The sequence below is a fragment of the Alligator mississippiensis genome, chromosome 9 (assembly GCF_030867095.1).
Source record: "Alligator mississippiensis isolate rAllMis1 chromosome 9, rAllMis1, whole genome shotgun sequence".
Taxonomy (NCBI): Eukaryota; Metazoa; Chordata; order Crocodylia; family Alligatoridae; genus Alligator; species Alligator mississippiensis.
In genome coordinates this window covers 61,290,200-61,312,473 of record NC_081832.1, presented here as the reverse complement: position 1 = coordinate 61,312,473, position 22,274 = coordinate 61,290,200, and the positions used below count along the sequence as shown (strand labels likewise).

The following is a 22,274-nucleotide window of genomic DNA, read 5'->3' as shown; positions in this document are numbered from 1 at the left end:
ATTGGATACTTCATTTATATGACATATTTGCTTCAGTTTAACTAAAAGCTATTTTCATATACAAGTCAGCTAAAAAGGATAACACAGGCTTTAAGATATGACACTATTAGATCTATTCATTCAAGTTTGGTTTGCGCATTGGGACAAACATTTAACAAACAGGCTATTTCAAATACTGTCCAAGAACACTGTTCAAAGATATTTTGGAGAGCAAGGCTCTCAGGTATTTCAAGGCTTCCTGCTGACAAGAGCAGAATTATAGAGGCAGAACAGAGGAAATGCCCAATATGCAAGCATGTGCTAGTGATCAAAGACAAATATCACTTTGGGTTTGCTGGCATGTAGCCCAGCAGTCACTGTTAATGTAAGAACATTGGAGAACCTGGTTTAAAAAGGCCAGGAATTTCCCAAATACACTGGTTCGATCAAGGAGACCAAGCATATGCTTGGGACTCAGAAGGTTTTTTGTCCTGAATGCTATTTCAGAAAATAAAGTTAAAATTTTGGGTTGTCACAAAAGTGCACTGGGATTTTTACAGTGCCCCTAAACTGCATAATGGACCTGGAAAGTACTGCTTTTAATATCACCCGCACTGTAGACAAAAGAGGGCATAGTGGAAAACTTCTTTTCACATAATGAAAAAGAGCCGACTTGCATGTGTAAAAATTCAATTTAAAACATTTCTGGCTGCAGCAACACCATAAAAATGGGTCATTGTCTTGCAACATGTAGCACTATGTGGAAAACAAGCAGTGAAAAACAATAAAAATAATTCCCTTTCTGGTGCAATACCACAGGACTTTGAATACTGTACAGTGTTTAATGTTTCTGGAGGGAACAAATGTTCTTCATTCATTAACCCAAATTTAAAGATGTTCTTTGAAGCTGAACAAAATATTTTAGATGTGGGGCATGGATGTATGAGAAAAGCTGATGTCTGTCTCTTATGAGCAGCACTCTACATGTAGTCCCAACCAGTAAATCTACTCCATGTGATTTGGGAAGACTCCCAGTGACATTCTTGGGAGAAAGAGCCCTAACATTTCCAGTACTATGATGGAACCACAAAATTCTCCGTCTGGTTAAGGAAGGCAATAACAGACTTAATTTGTCCTCTCACGTCTGCAATACAGTGGCCAAATTGTCTCTGATCAAAATAAGGCTCTGCAGCTGCTATGCCGTCAAGACCCAGTTAACAGAATTGTTTCTGCTTAACAGAGCTCCTGATTATTAGTCTTCAAAAATCTCAGAGCACTGACGTAAAAAGCAGGAATGTTTATCTCCAGTGCTCTAAATATGCACATCCACCAGGGGTGATGCGAGTGACATTCCCTTCCCCATACCCTGATCATTTTGGTAAAGGTTATATGGCACCAACAAAGCAAAAACACATTTCCGTCTTAACTGTACTCCACAGATGTTGATGCTTTAGATCTTCTTTTAAGTGTGAAAATTCTTCAAAGCATCCAATCCTGTACTCACAGGCTCCATATGTTTACAGCCAACCACAAGGCATTTTTCTATGGGAGTCACTAAGGTTTTAATGTAATGCAAAGAGCTGGAACAACAAATAATTATGAAACATTAAGGAGAATGGTAAGTAACTGCAATCAGGACATTTGCTAACAGATCCAACTGAAAATGTTACTTTCTGGTAAGATACAGTTGTTATATTTGCAATGAGATATTTTCTGCCAAGCTTGTCCTTTTCTACCTTAAATGTACCCCTGGTGGCAGAAATTCTCTCATACTTTCAACAAGTAAGGGATAGATGTTACTTAAAAAAAAAAAAAAGAAATGCTTTCAAGTGCTGACAGAAGGTGGAATCCACATAAATTATCTGCCCCCATTTTTTTAAAGGAAATGTGGTTTTAGAAAATCAAACAGGATTCAAAATCAAAAAGGGCCTAATTTATTCAGTGTCTATACTTGCAATGCAGAAAGAATTCTAACTCCACACTTTTTTCCTTTTTTTTTTTTTTTTTTAAAGAACCACCCAATATTACTTCTTGCTTGCCACCGGCTGTGCAAAGTCAAATTGAAACACCAACTACTTATTCAAAGTCACATCCATTTCGTAGAACCTGGGACTGTAGTTCATTAAAAATTAGATATTTGCAAGAATTTCAGACATGAAGGTGAGATTTCCCATTATACATAAGTATTAGAAATCTTCAGATTACAAAAAAATAGTCAAGGGAAACATTAGAATTGCAACTAAGTCTAATTGCAACTAATGAAAAAAGAATCAGAAATAGCAAAAATGAAATCACTAGAAAGCCAAACGAAAGAACAGCCCATGCACTATTTAAACTGCTATTCTGTATCCTATACAGAAAGATGCAAAGCTGATGTTCTTTTGGAAGATGGACCAGCTGTATACTATTTACCGCTTTCAGTTCACACGGGACTGCTGCCATTTGATTTTAAATGTGATGACCATCTACCAGATTTTAGAACAGCCAACGTAGCTGTTTACAAAACAGACACACAGTTTAATGGCAAAGCCCAGATGTTAACTTTCTAAGACTTTGCTGAGCACATAAAGGCTAAAAGCTAATGATGTTTCAGTTTGGAACAAGAGTAACACATGCAGTGCAGACAAAATGGACTGTGCAAGTTTGTTAGGAGACAGATTTTGAAATGCTACAAGACACAAGCTTATTAAAACTTTTCAGCAATAAGAAAAATGCTTCCTGAATAGCAGACTGCAGATAGCACATGAAAAATACACCTTAACAGTTAGTTTTAAAAGGCCAATAAAATCCGCCTGGGTCAGTGGGTATTTAATATTAGTTGGCCTAACCTTTGTTTCCATATACACTCAATGAATGCTAATTTATCCCACAGGATCTTCTCCCTCCTCCTCAAAACATTAATTATGAAAGTGGGTTGCAGACACTTCCTGCAGTGCCTGAACACTGTCACTTATCTTCAGGAAATACCATGGTCTTTACTGCAAGCCACTCAACAATGTCTAAGAGCACTGAAATAAGTAGTTTCTTCCACTCTAACACCCCAGTTTGGTTCTTCCTCTCTTTCCAACTATGCTGGTCTACACCAGATTAGGAGGATAGTGCGAGAGATCTGGTCTCTGACAAGAAGATCCATCCTATGATTAGCATTTCATTTTTAATGCTGAAGTTCAGGCTGGAGAGAGGTGCCAAACTGTGAACTGTGACTTGTAAATACAAGCCATATCAGTGTAAAATGGATGTGAATCAGCTACATATCCCATGGTCTATCCTTGGAGCCCCCCTTTCAACTGAACTGGTCTATATTTAATAAGATACCTAGTATTTCTATTGCTCATTCCATTAGGAGCTTCTTGGTGCTTTACAAATATTAAAGCAAGTCTTACTTCACCCATGAGGTATTATTCATTTTTTGTAGTAGAGGATTACATAAAAATATTTGATATAAGGATTAGGACCCTGATGTCTTAGTCCCCGGCTCAGTGCTTTCACTGGGCAAAGATTTTACTAAATGGACTCGATATCAAGGAGCTGTTTCATGTAAGCAGTGAGTGCTGAACCGTATTTCAGAGCAGATGAGCCTGTAATTTCCTGTAAAAAAACCCCCCAAAAAACGCTTGTGACAATTTCTGATTGGAATAAGCACTGAAATAAGCAGTATTTTTAGATGGTTAATGTTTGTGTCACAATAAATTCTGAGAGTGACAGTTTATTTTTTCATTTCCTGGGTAAATGAAGCTTGAAAAAAAATATGCAGACTTTGGGGCCATGTACGTCACAGGCACTACCAGCTTGTAAAATCTGGAATAAGCAGTGATTCCTACATTCATTTTTCATGTTACATCACTTAATGCTAAAAAATGAATATTTTGTTATGAAAGAAAGAAGTACTCGTCCCTAAAGGCCAAAAAAAGATCTTTTTGCTCTCTGAAGCAACATTATAAATGACCCATTTCTTGAAATTATGAAACCCAATTTTTTAAAAAAGACTTATTTACAGTAGCAATACAAAAAGGACATTATCAGATCACTTTCGGTGTGGAATACTTTTGTCAGTGACATCTGACACCATTTTAGCATATGCCTGATTTGATTGCTTACCTTCTTGGAGACAAGCACATTAGGTGATAAAGCATATTTATTAACTGACATTCAAGCAAAATTACTGCTTAAACAGCTTCCAACTTTAAAAGTGGCATTCTAAGACCCAAAAGAGTCAAGATCATTGTGGACAACCAATTTGCAGCCAAACTGATTATAAAAAGCATTACAAACAATTTATACTTACCAGAAAAAAACCTCATGGCTGTGTCCAGATGAGCGTGGATGTTTGGTTCTCCGGGGACAAGTAGCAGCAGCGCACCTTGTGCTGCCACTATTGGTTCCCAGGGAATGCCTGTGCCATGAGACCTTTGGCACACGACAGGTTACCCTGGGGTGGGGTACGGAAGGCTGCCCTAACAGCCTTACCTGGGGCCTCCTGGAGCTGCAGCAGTGGTGATTCTGCTGCATGGACCCTGGTCAGCAGCCAGAGCGTGGCTCCAAGCAGCCCAGCTCTGTTTTTGAGTGGTGTGCGCTGTCTGTGCACGCGCTGCTCCGCTTTTTTTTTTCTGTGGGTTTTTTTTACCCCTGGATATCCAAAAAAACCTATGAAAATAAAAAAAAGCGGAGCAGTGCATGCACAGGCAGTGTGCCCTTGCAGCAAGGAGAACATCTAAACGTGCGGTACACGGCACCGCAGATGTGTTTGCGGCAACACATGCTGCACAGCCATGCTCCTCTGGATGCGGCCCATATGCCTCTCAGTATTATGATTTTTTTTTTTAAAGTGGAATTTGAGAACGGATGACAAATTAAAGACAAAAAAATCTTTCAGTCATAATACTGACAAACCATTCCCAATAAATAAATAAAAATTAACAATTTTAAGCTTAGGGGTTTTTCCATCTCTAAAATAAATTCAGGCTTTAGAGGCCGATGCCCAAATTTGTGTTTGTTGGCCTAAAGACAAGCTGCTGCACAAAGACATTTCTACATCTCAAGTTATTATTTCTATATTAATCCTATGTATAGAACTGCAATCCTCTGCCAAGGATGGAAGATTCCTTCACCCCCTTCTGCTTGTGAGCTCCCCTTCTTCCTCTGAGGCCCCTTCTCAGAGAAGCCTTCCCCCAGGGGATGACAACCAGATGGGTCTCCCCTCTGACCTCAGAATCATTTTTCCTAGATTGGTGTGAGGGGTCACTGCAAAGAGAGGAGAGGTTTCTTATCCTCCTGGGACTTGACTGCTTTTTCCCAGTGCTTCCAAATAAAATGCATTCTACTTCCCAAGAATTTAAACCGGACTTCATATTTCAATCAGTGTACAAGTCACAGAAAAAATCTCCCGTGGTTCAGTGGTAGAATCCCTGTCTACTACACAGAGGACCCAGGTTCAATTCCTGGATACTTATACAAATACAGCCATGGAGGCACCAAATGTCTGAACTCAGTCTGGCCTTTAGATTGTAGCCTAAAGCAAGGGGATAAAAGGCCTGGGCAGCCTCCACTCGCTCAAAAAACTCCTGCCTATGCATCAAAGGTCTAGGTGACCTCTCATGCCTACACTAGGATCTGGAAGAATCAGCCATTGCCAAACAAGTCACACGGCCTCTGAGAACTATCCCTATCTATTAAGACCAATAAGTCATATTTCAGACACCTTCCTAATAGAAAGACCCATCAAAATTACTGTCCAATCTTGCAAAATTCAAAATTATGTGCAGAAAGATTTTAAATTATGTGCTGAGTCCTGGGGTCTGCATGTGGCACTGCAGGCAGAATTTGCATGCCATGGGGTCTATGCCTTCATGTGGGGATTCCAGCACTCCATCAGGAAGCCCACATGGATGCACAGAGACATGTGCCATCAGGCTGGGCTGGCTCCATGCTTCCCACTGGAACCCCCACACAGAGGTACAGAGCCAGTTGGCTTGTCCCAATGGCACACAGCTCCCACTTCCAGATCTGTAAGCCATCCATCCATCCTTGGCAAAGTCTTTGAAAAAATTATCAAGGCTCACATATGCGAGAGCCCGGCAGGACAAATTATGCTGAGGGGAAACCAGCATGGGTTTGTAGCAGGCAGATCGTGCCTGACTAATCTATTCTCTTTTTATGACCAGGTTACGAAACGCCTGGACACAGGAGGGGGGGTGGATGTTGTATACTTAGACTTCAGGAAGGCCTTCGATATGGTATCCCACCCCATACTGGTGAACAAGTTAAGAGGCTGTGACTTGGATGACTACACAGTCCGGTGGGTGGCGAATTGGCTAGAGGGTCGCACCTAGAGAGTTGTGGTGGATGGGTCGGTTTCAACCTGGAAGGGTGTGGGCAGTGGGGTCCCGCAGGGCTCCGTCCTTGGACCGATACTCTTTAATGTCTTCATCAGCGACTTGGACGAGGGAGTGAAGTGTACTCTGTCAAAGTTTGTGTATGGCACAAAACTGTGGGGAGAAGTGGACACACTGGAGGGCAGGGAACAACTACAAGCAGACCTGGACAGTTTAGACAAATAGGCAGAAAACAACAGAATGCAATTCAACAAAGAGAAATGCAAAGTGCTGCACCTAGGGAGGAAAAATGTCCAGCACACCTACTGCCTAGGAAATGACCTGCTGGGTGGCACGGAAGTGGAAAGGGATCTCGGAGTCCTAGCGGACTCCAAGATGAACATGAGTCGGCAGTGTGACGAAGCCATCAGAAAAGCCAATGGCACTTTATTGTGCATCAGCAGATGCATGACGAATAGATCCAAAGAGGTGATACTTCCCCTCTCTATCGGGCGCTGGTCAGACTGCAGTTGGAGTACTGCGTGCAATTCTGGGCACCGCAATTCAAAAGGGATGCGGATAACCTGGAGAGGGTCCAGAGAAGGGCCACTCATATGGTTAAGGGCTTGCAGGCCAAGCCCTATGAGGAGAGACTGGGGCACCTGGACCTCTTCAGCCTCCGCAAGAGAAGGTTGAGAGGCGACCTTGTGGCTGCCTATAAGTTCATCACGGGGGCACAGAAGGGAATTGGTGAGGTTTTATTCACCAAGGCGCCCCCGGGGGTTACAAGAAATAATGGCCACAAGCTAGCAGAGAGCAGATTTAGACTGGACATTAGGAAGAACTTCTTCACAGTTCGAGTGGCCAAGGTCTGGAACGGGCTCCCAAGGGAGGTGGTGCTCTCCCCTACCCTGGGGGTCTTCAAGAGGAGGTTGGATATGCATCTAGCTGGGGTCATTTAGACCCAGCACTCTTCCCTGCCTATGCAGGGGGTCGGACTCGACGATCTATTGTGGTCCCTTCCGACCCTAACATCTATGAATCTATGAAAGCCTCACGTGCTGGCAGAGACAACTTGGTCTGGGTTGAAGGAGCAGGTCAGTGGACTGGCCAAGCCAGCTCCGTGCCACCATGTGCAGCCTCCAGGACTCAGCCAGTTGCATGCTGCTGCCACTGCCTGCTGTTGCTGCTGCCGCTGGCACTGACTGTGCACCATGGGGGAAAGAGGGGGAGAGGCATGTGGCAGGTGGGGTCCACATCAACCCACACCCACCCTCCCCTCCTGCAGGCAGGAGCTCCTCTTCCCACTCACCAGCTGTCCAATCACGTGCCACAATGCTTGATGCCTCCACATGGCTCCCACCTGGTGTGTTGGAAGTGGAGGCCTCCCATGGAAGTGGAGGCACAGAGTCCGCCCAGGTTAAATTATGCATAAATTATGCAATTATGCACAGTCATACATTTTATGTGCACAATGGCGTGGGTGCATAATTGCATAATTCTCCGGGGTATAGCTTTTTACTAAAAGTAGTGTGAATTTTCCCATTGTCAGAGAGCAGCCTGAGATAGGAAAAAAGCAAGGGAGATGCTGGGGAAATCCAGAATGCGACTGGTGGGCAGGGTACTCAGGTAAATCATTTATAATAGGCCATAGTAAACTCTCCTTGGAATCTGGAAGAGAACCCAATTCCCGAGTATTGGCATAACAGCACTATTAGTAAACACCTGTAAAAATGACCAGCACCAAGGTGTGACTCTTCTCTCTAGGGCATCCACACAGCAGAAGTAGGTTGCTATACTATCAGCTGCTTTGTTAGTTAGAGTTGTAAGTCTGCAATGTGGACTTACAAAGTTTCCATGTTGATGCTGAAGCCATGAAGAGGGGAGGGTCAATAAAGCTCCAAAATGGATTTTCCTGCTTTTCATTTTCATAGATTGTTAGGGGCTGGAAGGGACTTTGCAGATAATTGGGTCCAGCCCCTCTGCTCTAGGCAGGAAGACTCAAGTAAAAGCCAGTACACAAGAAAGCACCGTTAAAGTCATAAAGCATCATTTGTCAGTCGCAAAGTGACTGACCTTAGTGCAAGGTCAATCACTAAAATGAGGAAATGCAAGTAGTAATGGTGTCTATAGAATCTTAAAACGCACCTTCTGTGTTTGAATATTACGACACAGTCTTTATTTGCTTGACTACTTACTATTTTTTCCCTAGAGGATCTTAGTGCACAGGATGGACAGAGCTTGCTGAATGGAATAAGCTATTCAATACTTCTTTTTTCCCTTCAATGAATATGTGGCTCAATTCATTTATTTCTCCGCATTCAGACCTTGCATTGCATACAGAATTATTAATTTCCCATTGATCTTTCCTGCAAAGCTTTCACAGTACCTTAGTTCTTTATGAATCAGTAATTTTATATTCACAAACTCATTACCCCAATTTCAGACAATGGAACCGAGGCACAAACATTAAAAGACAGACGCGTCAACGGATTTTGGGTGTTCTAGCTGAAAAGTCTAAGGTTCATAATACCTGTGGTAGTGTTAGAGCTATGATGTTGCTGTGAAGGTCATAGTATCTAGTATTTTACAGCACTGTGTTCAAAGCAGAACCTCAGTTAGAATCATAAGAGTTCTGTGGTAGCAGAAGGAATAGTCAGTGCTCCAGGGTGCATTTGGTTGATTTACCCTGAAACCATTCTTTTCCTCCCACAGTTCCCTCCCTTACTTAATACACACCTTCGCATTTCTGTAACGGGCAGGTAGGCACCCACAGCCAACATTTTCCTCCACTACATGACCCTCCCTGAGCCCCATCTGTCCTATGTGCCCTCTTCCTAAATTCCTAACATTCCTAACTTCAATGTGCTTGGCTGCACTCCTAATATTTTAGCTGTTTGGTAAAGTGTAGTATTAATTTATTTAAAGTCAAAAGAGGTTTCAAAACAGCAGAGTGTGAATGAAGGAGATGTACTAAAAGGTGGTCAAGCTGGGATACAAGGGGAAAGCCCCCTTCAAGAACAGGGGGTAATATGAAGGAAAGAATAAAAAATAACAGTGGGAAGAGGATATAAAGGGCTGCTGGGCATATGGTAGGAGCAAAGAAAAATTTAAGGTAAGGGCACAAGCAGCAAGAGGTATTTAGAAAGACTGGAAAGAGAACACCAGAAGGTTGGATTGATGCAGAATCTGACAGGAGTACAGGGTAGGATAAAAATGGAGGAGTATGTGGAAGAGATGAGGATAAACACATTATGAACACTGGGAGCAGAGGAGGATTTTGAACAGGGAGAGTAGAAACGGAAAGGCCCAATGGAAGAAGACTGTAATACAAACCAAAGAGGATCAAAATACACACTATTGTCCCCCACGAGGGTCCTGTGGGTGGCACACCCAGGCCTAGGGTTAATGAGGACCTTGTCAGGGAACTTCTGGAGTGACTAGATGTATTTAAATCCACAGGTCCTGATGATCTCCACCCCAGAGTGCTGAAGGAACTAGCAGGGGTCATTGCGGGACCTCTGGCACAGCTCTATGAGCACTCATGGCACTTAGGCAATGTGCTGGAGGACGGGAAAAGGGCCAATGTGGTCCCCATCTTCAAAAAAGGGAGGAAGGAGGACCCAGGAAACTATAGGCCCGTGAGTCTTACCTCGGTCCTGGGGAAGCTTTTCAAAAGAATTATCCTGGCACGCGTCCAGGAGGGCCTGCGGGGAGGTTATGCTCAGGGGCAACCAGAATGGGTTCATTAGGGGCAGGTCTTGTCAAACCAACCTGGTGGCCTTCTATGACCAGGTTACCAAGTCCTTGGATGCAGGTGTTGCAGTGGATATAATCTTTCTGGACTTCAGGAAGGCCTTCGACATGGTCTCTCAACCCATTCTCAGTAAGAAACTATGAGATAGTGGTGTTGATGCCTACATGGTCAGATGGGTCACGAACTGGCTGGAGGGCTGCACCCAGAGGGTGGTGGTGGACGGGTCTTATTCAACCTGAAGAGATGTGGGCAGTGGGGTTCCCCAGGGATCGGTCCTCAGGTCTGCACTATTCAACATCTTCATCAGTGCCTTGGGCGAGGGGGTAGAAAGCACCCTGTTCAAGTTTGCAGATGACACTAAGATGTGGGGGGAAGTGGGTACGCTAGCAGGAAGGAACAGGCTGCAAGCGCATCTAGACAGGTTACAGGGGTGGGACAAAGAGAACAAGATGGGGTTCAACACTGACAAGTGCAGGGTAATGCACCTGGGGAGGAAGAACCAGCAGCATGCCTACAGGCTGGGGAACTCCCTTCTCGTCAGTGCAGAGACAGAAAAGGATCTTGGAGTCATCATTGATGCCACAATGAACATGGGCCGACAGTGTGGGGACACGGTCAGGAAGGCCAACCACACCTTGTCATGCATCCACAGATGCATCTCAAGCAGGTCCAAGGAGGTGATCCTCCCCCTCTATGCGGCGCTGGTCAGGCCGCAGCTGGAGTACTGTGTCCAGTTCTGGGCGCCGCATTTCAGGAGGGATGTGGCCAATATGGAGAGGACCTGGAACCAGCTTCCAAAAGAAGTAGTGCTGGCTCCTACCCTGAGGGTCTTTAAAAGGAGGCTGGACGAACATCTGGCCGGGGTCATTTGACCCCAGTACTCTTTCCTGCCACGGCAGGGGGTCGGACTAGATGATCTCCTCAGGTCCCTTCCGACCCTACCAACTGTGAAACTATGAAACTATTCTCAGCAGCTGGAATGGGAAGGATGAACGGCATTGCAATGCTTTGAAGGAAGAAAGGACAGGGTTCAATGAGGTCCATCAAACTGTATGGAAGAAGTGAAATACAGCTTGCTTATAAGACTGACTTTCATGGCAGGGGAGCTTGCTGACACTGAAAGCAATGGAGGACGGAGGTAAATAGGATGTAGCACATCAGGTTTGCTTAAGCTTTATAAAACAATTATATATCGGATAGCAAGTACAGGTTTCCCTCAATTTATGCTGTACATATGTTCCCAGAGAATGGTGCATAAATCGAATTTGCATAAAGCAGATCTACTTTACTATGTAACAAATAGGAATAGGTTCCCATGGCAGTGAGAGAGGGAGGGAGGGAGTGAGGCTGGGACTAGCGAAGGGGCGGGGGGAGGGGTGCTACTCCTGGGGCTGCACAAAGCAGCAAAGCAAAGTGAACAGAGCGGCACTCACCCCAACTCTGGCTACAGTGGCCCCGGGAGTGGCCGATGCCAGCTGCCTGCAGCCGCTGGGCTGCACTGTACTCCACCTATCCCCACTCACGTCTGCTCCTGGGCTGCACCATGCCCTGGTGCAGGCAGCTAGTGTCGGCTGCTCTTGGGGCCACTGCAGCCGGGGCAGGGTGAGTGCTGCTCCCCACACCTCCCGGGACTCCGCCTGTCCTCATTCATCCCAACCCATGCTGGAGCAGCCCCGGGAGCAGCCAACACCAGCTGCCTGCTCCATGGCATGGCACAGCCCAGGAGCTGGGGTGAGCCCAGGCATGGGGGGATAGGCAGAGCACAGTTCATTGCAGCGGCTGCAGGCAGCTGGCACCAGCCGCTCCCGGGGCCACTGCAGCTGGGGTTGGGGTGAGTGGGGCCACAGCCCTTTCTCCTCCCCCCCCAGACTTACCTGCTTGGGCAGGGGGGCATCTATGCTGATCGCATAAGAGTGAATTTACCTCGCATATAACGAACGGTGGGTCTAAATATGCTCATCGCGTAAGAGTGAATTCGCACATAAAGAACCTGCATAAAATCGAGGAAAACCTGTACTGCATTTTCCTAACACTGTTAACTTGAAAGACAGCAGACTATTAGTGCAAAAAAGAGGGATTGGTGAGAACAGACTATGTCTTTAAACAGATACTCAACAATAACAAATATAAATAATGTTTGAATACACAATTCTCTTGCTTTTAAGTTGATCAGTTATTTTTACAAGTATTTTGAGTGCAAAACAACTGTGAAAAGAACTGACCATTGATTTCTTGTAGAAATTTAAAAATCATAAATCTCAAATGTTTTTCTTTGTTGTTGAATGTCATTTGGTTTTAGCAAATAACTCTTATTTTAAGCTGATTTGTGTCCAATTTTTCCCTTACATAAACTTGTATAATTTGGTACTGCATTATGAATTGATCATTTTCTTATCTTTTCCTCTGGTCCAACCCTGCTAATAAATAAATTATGTCACATTGGTTGCAGCGGGAGAAGAAAAAACGGAAACCATAGCCCACTAGTCAAATCTTATATAGAAGACTAAGAGAAATGGAAAATGTTGTCTATATCAGGTTGACAACTTCACTATCTAAGGGCAAAGCAAGTGGTGAAGGATTGCAAAGAGGCACAGGGATTGCTGAAGCCCTCAGCTATTTATATTTAAAACTGCAACATTCGCTGCATTTTAAGACACTGATTTTTTTGCAAAAGTATCATATTTTGGATGGTGCATGGACACTAATGAAATCCTTCCAACATTAACTGTTTTAACTGTTGCACTTGAAAGTTTCCCTTTTATTCATATTTTAGTTTCACTAGGTGCTTAGAGTTACCATGTGGAGTTCAAACCTGTGATGTACTCAGGGAGATCCTATGGGACCCAAAGTGGTGCCCTCTTCCACAGGTTGCCTGGGAGGAGAAAAGATACATAAGATGCAAGAGACTTTCTATTGAGAAAATTCAGGAGCATTTCAAATGCCACATAGACTCATAGAATAGTCAGCATGTGAGGTTAGAAGCTCCAGATTTAGGGGTTTCTGATTTTGTTTTATTTAGGAGAGAGCGAACGAGGAGTAGGAGAGTGGGGGCCAGAACACAGAAGATGAAAAGGTGTTTCTGGATGGCAGCTTAAGTGACTGTTTCCATTAATTTATAATGACATTTAAGACTAATAGAATGAAAATTCATGCTATGAAGTCATAAGCCACATGATGAGATGCACTGTGAAAATGACCAGCCTTGGAAAGGAAGTCATCTGGTAAAATGTTTCAAGACATGTCTGTCCATACTGCCTTTGCCCATGCTATGGGGTGCCGCCATGACAGCCCAAACCATCTGTTCTTGCTCCATGCACACAACATATCAGACAACTACTCTTTGCTTGTCTTTGGCATATGCCCACGGCAACTCTAATAGCAACTACATTACGTGTTTTTCCGACATCTGGTGAGCAGAGAATGGGAGCAAGGAGGAAGGGGGTGTTATCCTGGGGTACTCTTTACCACAGTTGGAGGCAATATTCATCTGTATATGTATAAATGATATTCACTAATTTATTTGCTGTTTATGACCTCAGAGCCATAATTCTAACAAAGGGTAACCTGCAACTAAAAACACCTCAATCAATACCAACAATCATTTTTTAAAAAGCAGGTGAAAGGCTGAAGAGCCAGTGGAAGACAATGGACTTGAAATGCACTTGAAACAAGGCTTGAACTCCTATATGACTAGACTGGCAGACACTACATGTGCTGGTGTTAAATGATGTACACAGTCCCTGCAGAAGAGGGAATCAATCATCCATGCCATCTTTATGCTGTCAGCCAGCCACACAAACAGTACTGTGTTTGCCAGAAAGACAGCTGCTCACCTTTCTCAGAACTGATGGACAATGCTGAACAGGCACTGCTATGGAAGTGCAAGGAGGGAAGGTAGCAAGGGGCTTCTAACTGGTGAATAAAATGTAATTTCCACTGTTAATTATTAGCAGCTAAGGACAGCTAGAAGCCAAAAAAGTATCTCCCTCATTCCCTGCTACATACAAAGCACTAAATCACTGTGAAATCAGCTGAAAGGCTTCCTTTGCATCATGAGATATAAAGCACAAGGGAAGAGGAGGGGGAAGAAATGTGATGTGGCAAGGAGAGGAAACTGTCATTGGTTTGCACCTCCACCAACAGCCTCTTTGCGAGGTTTTGTCAAAGAAAAAGCAAGGAGCATAGCGTGAAGAGTTGCTTATGAAGAGCAGACTTGTATTTGAAGAAGGTAATATCAATTCCATAGCAAGAAATAAAGGTGCAGAGAGACTGTTCAACAGCTTAGATGTCACAAACAACTGCTCCAAAACCACCTCCTGTAAGAAAGCAATTTAGTGAGCCATAACATAGAAAAACACCAGTCTCTACAGTATAACTATCCAGTTTTTAGTTTTTTGTTTTTTAAATAAGGATGATAATTGGGACTCCAAGACTTCACAAGGATGAGCACTGCAATACTGAAGGCTAAAGAATACAAATTTTACAAATGCCTTGAATAAGTATTTATAGGACAGACCAATTCCATTTGTAAAAATCAAAGGCACAATTCATCATCCCATCACTTGAACAGCATTTCAAGGAAGTGAGCTCAAAAGCCAATTGGCTCTAACAGATTCCCTCTTGGCGCTGTATTTCCCAATGTTAATTCTAGCATTTCTATTATTAAATTTGTAAAGTTATGCTTAAGAGAACATTAGGAGTATTTTTAAGGCCCCCTGGCTTGGCTGCCTCCCAACTGACCATGTAATGAATAAGAGAGTAGATATGTTCTAATCTTCCCCACTGATCATACAATACAAAACTCAAGTCATTTCTCTTGAGAGATTGCAACAGTTAAGAGTGAATGTCTTGTGGGAATTAAGGTATCAAGGCTTTTACTTCTTGGTTTACATACTGCTGTAAATGAATCAGGAATGTTCTGAGCCACAATGGGGAAGATATTGATGAAGAAGCTCTGAAGCATATATCAGTAATAGAGGAACCAGAGCAAGCTTTTCATAAACTGCCTGATGCCCCCCGCTAGTGTATACACATGTGCTGCAATAGCAGCCATTTTAGATGCACCTTTTTCAAGATTTGTTACTGGTATAAAACTGCAGCTTCACTAGTGCTGTGATGCAAGTGTTAGCAAAGACAGGCATTTTCAGTAGAGTGCTGTTTAATACTATCTACAAAAGTGCTCATATTGTGGCAACTGGGATCTATACAAATCCTAGACTGACACTGAAAAAGCAAACAAAACCAAAGCTGCCCAGACCTTTGCAAGAATTCTTGTATTAAAACAGAGTAAGAATTGCACAGAACCTTCCCTTGAATCACTTAACATCTTTAAACAACAGTCTTGGAGGTCCATGTCAAGCCCATGCTTTTCTGAAACGACCAACATAGAACATTCTCTTTGGCTAGGGACAGAACTTGCACATAAACCAGTTTAAATGATCAGAAACTGTTTTAAACCTGTAACAGAACATAAGTTTGATACACATAAACCAGTTTCAAAATGCTGAATCTAGTTTAAGATAAACCTGGTTGAATGCAGTATCATTCAGACTTAACTGATTTAAGTCAAACTGCGATATGGAACTTCTGTCCCACACCCCCTCCTAGTTCAAGTTAAATCACAGTCCTCCAGCATCCCAGCATGCTTTGCAGGCCTGGGCTGGGCTGTGCTGTGCTGTCTGCTGGAACAGAGCAGGGTTGGCCCTGCCCCTCTGTTCTCTAGCTGGAGCAGTGATGGCTGGCTGAAAAGGGGATGGGTGTGCTGTGGATGCAGCCCAGTCTGCCCAGCACGGGCAGAACAGCCTCTGCCAGACTTTTCCCCACCGGAATGGAGAGGGTCGGGGTGTGGGACAGCAGGTTCAGGCAGAGAGGGATTAAACCCCCCTGCCTCCCCTCTCCCACCAACAGGGACCCCAGCTGGGGTCAGCCCAGCTTTTCCCCCCCTGCTTGTGGCTCAGTTCAGCCTGGGACCCCCTGAAACAGCCCCCCCCCCCACCCCAGCCAGGGGTGATCCCACTGCACCTTCCCAGCCACTGGGGCTGGGGTTTTGCTTGTGGCAGCCCAGGAGCAAATGCCAGAACTGGGTGAAGGAGGGGAGTGAAATTGCCCCAAGCCCAGGTGGCGACCTGCACAGAGACTGCCACAGCGGTGGCTCCATCCTAGACATGAGCCCTGCTGAGCAGAGGGACCCAGATGGTGGTGGGGTGGGAAAGTGCGTCTCTGCTAGTCTGCAACAGAGCCAAGCCAAGCTGCGCATGCAGCTGGGGGAGCAGCTCCTGCCTGGTGGCCCTTTCTATCCACTGGAGACTGGCATGCATGGCACGGGCTAGCCTCCTCAGCCCTGAGTGCTATTACCTGAGTTCCCCTGGCCACCGGGTGCGCCTTGCTTACTCTTCCCCTACCTGGTAGCAGCAGTGCAGCACAGTGTGGTGTACCAGGTGTCAGGCGTTGGGCACTACTCCTACTGCTTTCCCATCACTGGCCACCGTCAGAGGGACCTACCTTGGTTGTACCGGTAGTTGCTGCCCATGTGAAACTCCAGTTGGCTGCCAGGTGGACTGATAGTGGCAGCGGCAGCAGGAAAATTGTTGGGGTACTGCCCCGCACCTGGGACATGGGGCTATGCTGTGCTTCCACTGTCAAGTGAGCAAGGTGCACCCAGCTCAGTGCCTGGCAGCCTGGGGGGACACAGGTAATAGCGATCAGGGCAGAGGGGGCGAGCCCGTGCTGTGCACAGTACTGTGGGGCCTGTGGCTGGTCTGGGTGCAGCGCTCCAGCAGGCAGAAGGGGCCGCTGGGTAGGAGCTTCTCCCCCAGCTGTATGGTTGGCAATACCCCAGGCTAGTGCGGACACACTCTTGCCCCTTCCCTGCCCCCATAGGTGGGATCCCTCTGCTCAGTGGGGCTTATGTCCAGGATGGAGCCGCTGCGATCTCTCTATGCATGAACCCACCTCGGCCTGGGGCCATTTTGCTCCCCTCCTGATCTGGCCGTTGCTCCTGAGCTGCTCCAAGCAAAATCCCACTTCTGGCAGCTGAGGAGGCACAGCAGGATTACCTCCTGGCTGGGAGCGGGGCTTTAGGGTGTCCCAGGCCATGCTGAACCACGAGCAGGGGCAAAAAGCTGGGCAGATCCCGGCTGGGGTCCCTGCAGGCCAGGGTGGGCTAGGGTAGGGTTTTAAACCCCTCCCCAGTCATACTCAGTGTGCCAGGGCCCAGCTAAGCCCACCCTCAGCTCAGCTTCCCTCCAGCCTGAAGGGAAGGGATGCCTGCTCTAGCTCCTCCCCCAGTTTCTAGCCTGAGGCACTATAGGCATGTGCCTACATTTCCGGAATCAAAAGTGAATGTCTATTCACTTGCTTGTTGGTTCAATCTACGCAGGGTAGACTAACCTGGAAAGCTTGAATCAGTTTGGGCTCGGGCTTTTTGAATGCCTGTACTGGGGCTTTGAGTTACACTGAAAACCACATATACCGTTTCTCATTGCTGGAGAGAAGGTTTATATTTAGTCTTGATTATTGCAGGTTCCCTCATAAAAAACATTACCAGACACAGCACAATTCATTCAGTATATCTTGTAACCTCTTTGGGAATTTAAGGGGAACCTTACATACAGTTTACACAAAAACTATCTAATGCTTTCAGTTTCTTGTTGTCAGGAAACGTGCAATTCAGCAACTTCACCAAGAACACTGTTTCAAAACAAAACAAAACAAAACAAAACAAAAACAAACCCCCAAACAAACCTAAAAGCTTTTTATATCTTCTCATAGATTCAGGTAACTGCAAAACATTAGGTACCTCAGATGGCAGAGCAGGGTATGGAGTTACACTGACTGGTAAATTGTATGCTGGCTTATTTTGATCATGCTACTGCCTGCTTGCTGTTCAAAGCCAACAGCATAAAACTTGCCTCATCTGCTAGTTTATACAGTGCAGATTTGAAGTCAGGAATCAGACCACTTCCTGTTGCAAATGAATGTTCATCCTAGTCTAGGATTTTTCTGTCTGTTGTTACAGGCACCTCTTTTTTTTCTTTAAAGTGTTGCACAACAATTATTTTTGAGAGCTACAAGCAAAAGGATTTAACAGAAAAAATAACTGGCATTTACTGTAAGCTGAAATATGATGTATATCCCAATATAAACTTGCATTTTAAGATGCATTTCCCTGCATGGACATGCTAACCATCAATTCTGTACGCTTTCAGCGAGATGAAAATAAAATTAATTAGAAATCTCAAGAAAGCTGTGCTTTTATGTTGACCCAAAATTAGAGTAGCATAATAGTCAGAGAGACCAGCTACTTTGGAGCCTCAAACACACAGAAGAAGGTCAGCAGGAATCCTCAGAATTCAATTAAATGACAGATGGGAACATCTGTTATATATCTGGTCTATATTTTGCCACACACCAAGTAAGTTTAATACTCAGCACCAATTCCATTTTAAAAACAAAACACAATGTTCTCAGTTAGAAATTAAGCTATGTGCATTTAGTGGAGTATTTTTTCTTCAGCAGTTGCCTTTCCTCTTCCACAGTGTATGCAATGAAGGTAGTTATTCTGGAAGCCGGTATACAATAAAGACACCAGTAAAACGTAATGCATGCATGCATCAACTTTTAAATCTGAAGACTGGAACTTCAGTAATCAAAACCAAAAAAGTAAACCCAAACTTCTGCAATCTTCAGCCCCCTTTTACTACAAGGTCAGAGGAAAGCCAAGATTAAGAGTAAAGATGGGGAGTTTGAATTCCAAAGTCTAGCAAATTTCAATTTGTAGCCATGTTGGTCTAAGGCAGAGGTGGGCAATAGGCAGCCTGCAGGCTGGATGAGGCCTGCCAGGCCATTCTATCTGGCCTGCAGTGCCCCCCCAAAATTTAGAAAATTAATATTCATCTGCCCCTGGCTGCCTGTCATGCGGCCCTCAATGGCTTGCCAAAACTCAGTAAGCGGCCCTCTGCCCAAAATAATTGCCTGCCCCTGGTCTAAGGGCATAGGCAGCCAAAGTTCTTTGGGTAAATCTGATATCTTTTGTTAGACCAACTCAAAAACAGTAAAAGATCTGTTATCCAGCATCCCCTGGGAATGGGGGACGCTGGATAACAAAATATGCCACTTAATTGAGAGGCCCGAAGAGGCATCCTTGCTTTTTTGGGCTGCCAATTCTCCTGCTGCATCCAGGGCATTGCCAACCCTTCCACGGGTCCTGTGGGACAAGGAGGCGGGACTCGCGCAGTCTGCTATGCCCCAGGCTGTGGGGACTCTGCAGCGCAGGCTGCTTTGCCCCAAGCTGTGGGGGCTCAGAGAAACCCGAAGTGCCATGGTGGGCACTTCCGGTTTCACTGTACCTTATAAGCCGGCATGCCGGTTAATAGAGCATGCCAGCTTGTAAGGTGCTGGTTAATGGAGCTTTTACTATAGTAGGAAAAATCCTTCTTTGCAATCTTTCGGGTACAAACACCCTGCATACAAATACCCTAAGGAAGCATCTGCAGCTGGTCTGTAGAGCACAGACCAACTGCAGATGCTTCCTTAGCCTGATGAAGGGTATTTGTACCCGAAAGCTTGCAAAGAAGAATTTATCCAACTATTTGAGTTGGTCTAATAAAAGATATCAGATTTACCCAAAGAACCTTGTCTGCCAAAAGTCTAGCAACACACTCAGAGAGAATGTGTTGCTGACAGCTGTTTCTTGTAGCTAAGGGACTCCAGTCTGTATACCTCTTATGATCAAAACTGTGGCAGCATAGTGGGATAAATCTATTTAATAAGTAGTTCCAAAAGTGTCCAAGTCTTTACAGGTCACCCCTAATGCTTTGAATTCTAGCTGGAAAGCCCCCTCACCAAGCAGGCCCCAGATTACTAATGAAACGTTTCTAGTGTGAAATTGCTTAATAAGAGCATTCTGTACTAGCTTCAGTAGCCAGGTGGTTTCAAGGAGGACTCTGGAATGTACTTTGTTACCAAAATCTTGGTAACTTTCCATGAAACTATGGAACTTACACTAGACAAACGTACATTGATATGTTGTAAATCTCAAAATAGAGATTCTTTCAATTACTGAACTTAAGAAATGTGATGCTTTAGCACAAAAAAATCATTGTGGAACCACTAAAATTTCCAACATTAAATGGTTACAAATTCTATGACAGAATGCATAACAAAACTCAAGTCTGAAAGCTGCTTTTACAATAGCAAGTAATGAAGTAATGTCCTGTAACTTCAGCTAACAACCCATCTAGGGTTTATCCCTTCATGACATTTACTGGTGAGGATCAGGTCTTGCATTAACCAATTAACTAAATGCAGCTAATAGTGTGCTTCAGCTACTTAAGCTCATCAGTTAATTAAAAGTCTGAAGCAGGAATTTTACCTGATAAACCTGCTAGGCATTACCTTTAATGATTTAGTTAGAGTGTCATATAAAGATCCACTAATACCTTATGAAAAACTGATGACAATTGTTCAGCATAAATGCCTGTTTATATCTTACACATCCTCAGCTCTTATTCTTTAGGAGGAAGAAATCCAACTTGTATTCTGTGTTTCTAGGAGTTTAAGCAAAGCATTTAAATCATTCTCCCCTTATTTTTCAAGCCAGTATTTCATGATATAATTACTGTTTTATGGTCATTTAAATCAGTAATAGAAATGATTTCTACATGCTTCCAGCTTGTTTTGTATCCTTTTTTTATACGAGTATCTCAGGAAAACCTGCTGCTCCCATTTTTCTTAGAACTATGCCCCTGTAATTTCTGAAAAACATTTCTGTCGCTGTGAGCTGAACACGGCAGCTCTGTGTGCATGCAACTGTGTAGACCACCTGCGGCTGCACAAAGACTGCACGTTGAATGTATAATGATGGGATAATGTATTCCCTACACTCCTCAAATGTCAAGCTTTTTTCTGTGAAATAATCTCTCAGCCATCTCCCAAGAGTGGATGCTAGTCTTCTCCAATGATACCTATTGACTAAGGCATTCTAGTACAGAGTCTTGACACAACAATGATTTAGGGACAGAAACCCAACTGGATCACCTATTTCATATTCTTTTAGTTTAAAATGAAAAATGTTAACAGATTATGGCATGGCAGTATCAATCTCTACAGGCTCTTCTCTCAGTCAGAAAGCAAGACTCTGCAGAGCTTATTCTGTATGAATGTTTTCCTCCGAGTGCCTGTATAAGTGATGTGCTTCCTGAGGTCTGGTGAAATGTAAAGGCAACAGTCTCTAAGAAAGAGGCTACCTTTCAGTTTTGTGTGTGTACAGTGCATGGGGTTTTTGGTCCACAACTAGGTGGTGCAGTAATGCAAACAGTGGAAATCCCCTTATTAGAATAATTTCAAAGGAAAGTTATCCTCAACATTAGTAAATCAGTATAACTTTCTATTGAATCTTCAGGTTATTCAAACATCCAGACACCACAAGGAACATGAAGCTACAAGTATTTCAATGTTTATTAACTGGACTGTGCACACAGAACTTCAAAATGGCAGATTTTCATGACGGAAGGGTACCTTAAAATGGTAAATCTGACATTTAAGTACAAACTTGGTAGTTGAAGAGTTCCAGGTGTTGGTGAAGGAGGTATGACATGGACAATCATCTTGGACTGAAATGACATTAAATCATCAGGGGTTGAACTTGGAATCAGAGCTCTGCTCCCAGTTTGTTTTGATTTTAATGCATAGGATATAGAGAACGCCTGAAAAGGAAGACTGGAAGATCTGTTTAAGTACCGGAAAGATCACCGAATAACTTCCAGTAGTTCTGAGGCAACCCTACATGCTTATAAAAATTATGTTCAAGTTGGCCAGTGAAAAACCTTAGTAGATACTAGAAAGTAGTTGGAAATTACTATCCATTGCAATTATTGTAATCCAAGTAAGTTTAAAAGCAAATTACTGGAGTCAAAGAAAGGGTGATTATGATAGACAACACTATTCTAACAGAGAATATTGGAGACTATGAACCACTGAGAAAAATCAAACTGACATGGATAGCACACTCAAAATAAGAAATGCCATGCTACTACAAGCTCATGAGAGCATGCAAACAGAAGAGAGGATGTACTCTGCTACAAAAGGAAAGGTGCTAAGGATAATTTAAAATGTCTTATACAATATTTCATGATGTACTGTATACAAGAGATGGCCAGACATACAGGATATAGTAATGAAATCCAATATGTGCTCTCTGGACGATAGTCTGCACCGCCAGGTTTACA

At 44.0% G+C, this 22,274-nt stretch overlaps 1 protein-coding gene across 2 annotated transcripts in view; it reads right to left on the bottom strand.

Annotated features, from left to right (window-relative positions):
• The window catches only part of UBTD2 (ubiquitin domain containing 2), a 94,804-nt gene that overhangs the window by 43,717 nt on the left and 28,813 nt on the right, over positions 1–22,274 (bottom strand). The gene's annotated exons all lie outside the window — the stretch shown is intronic.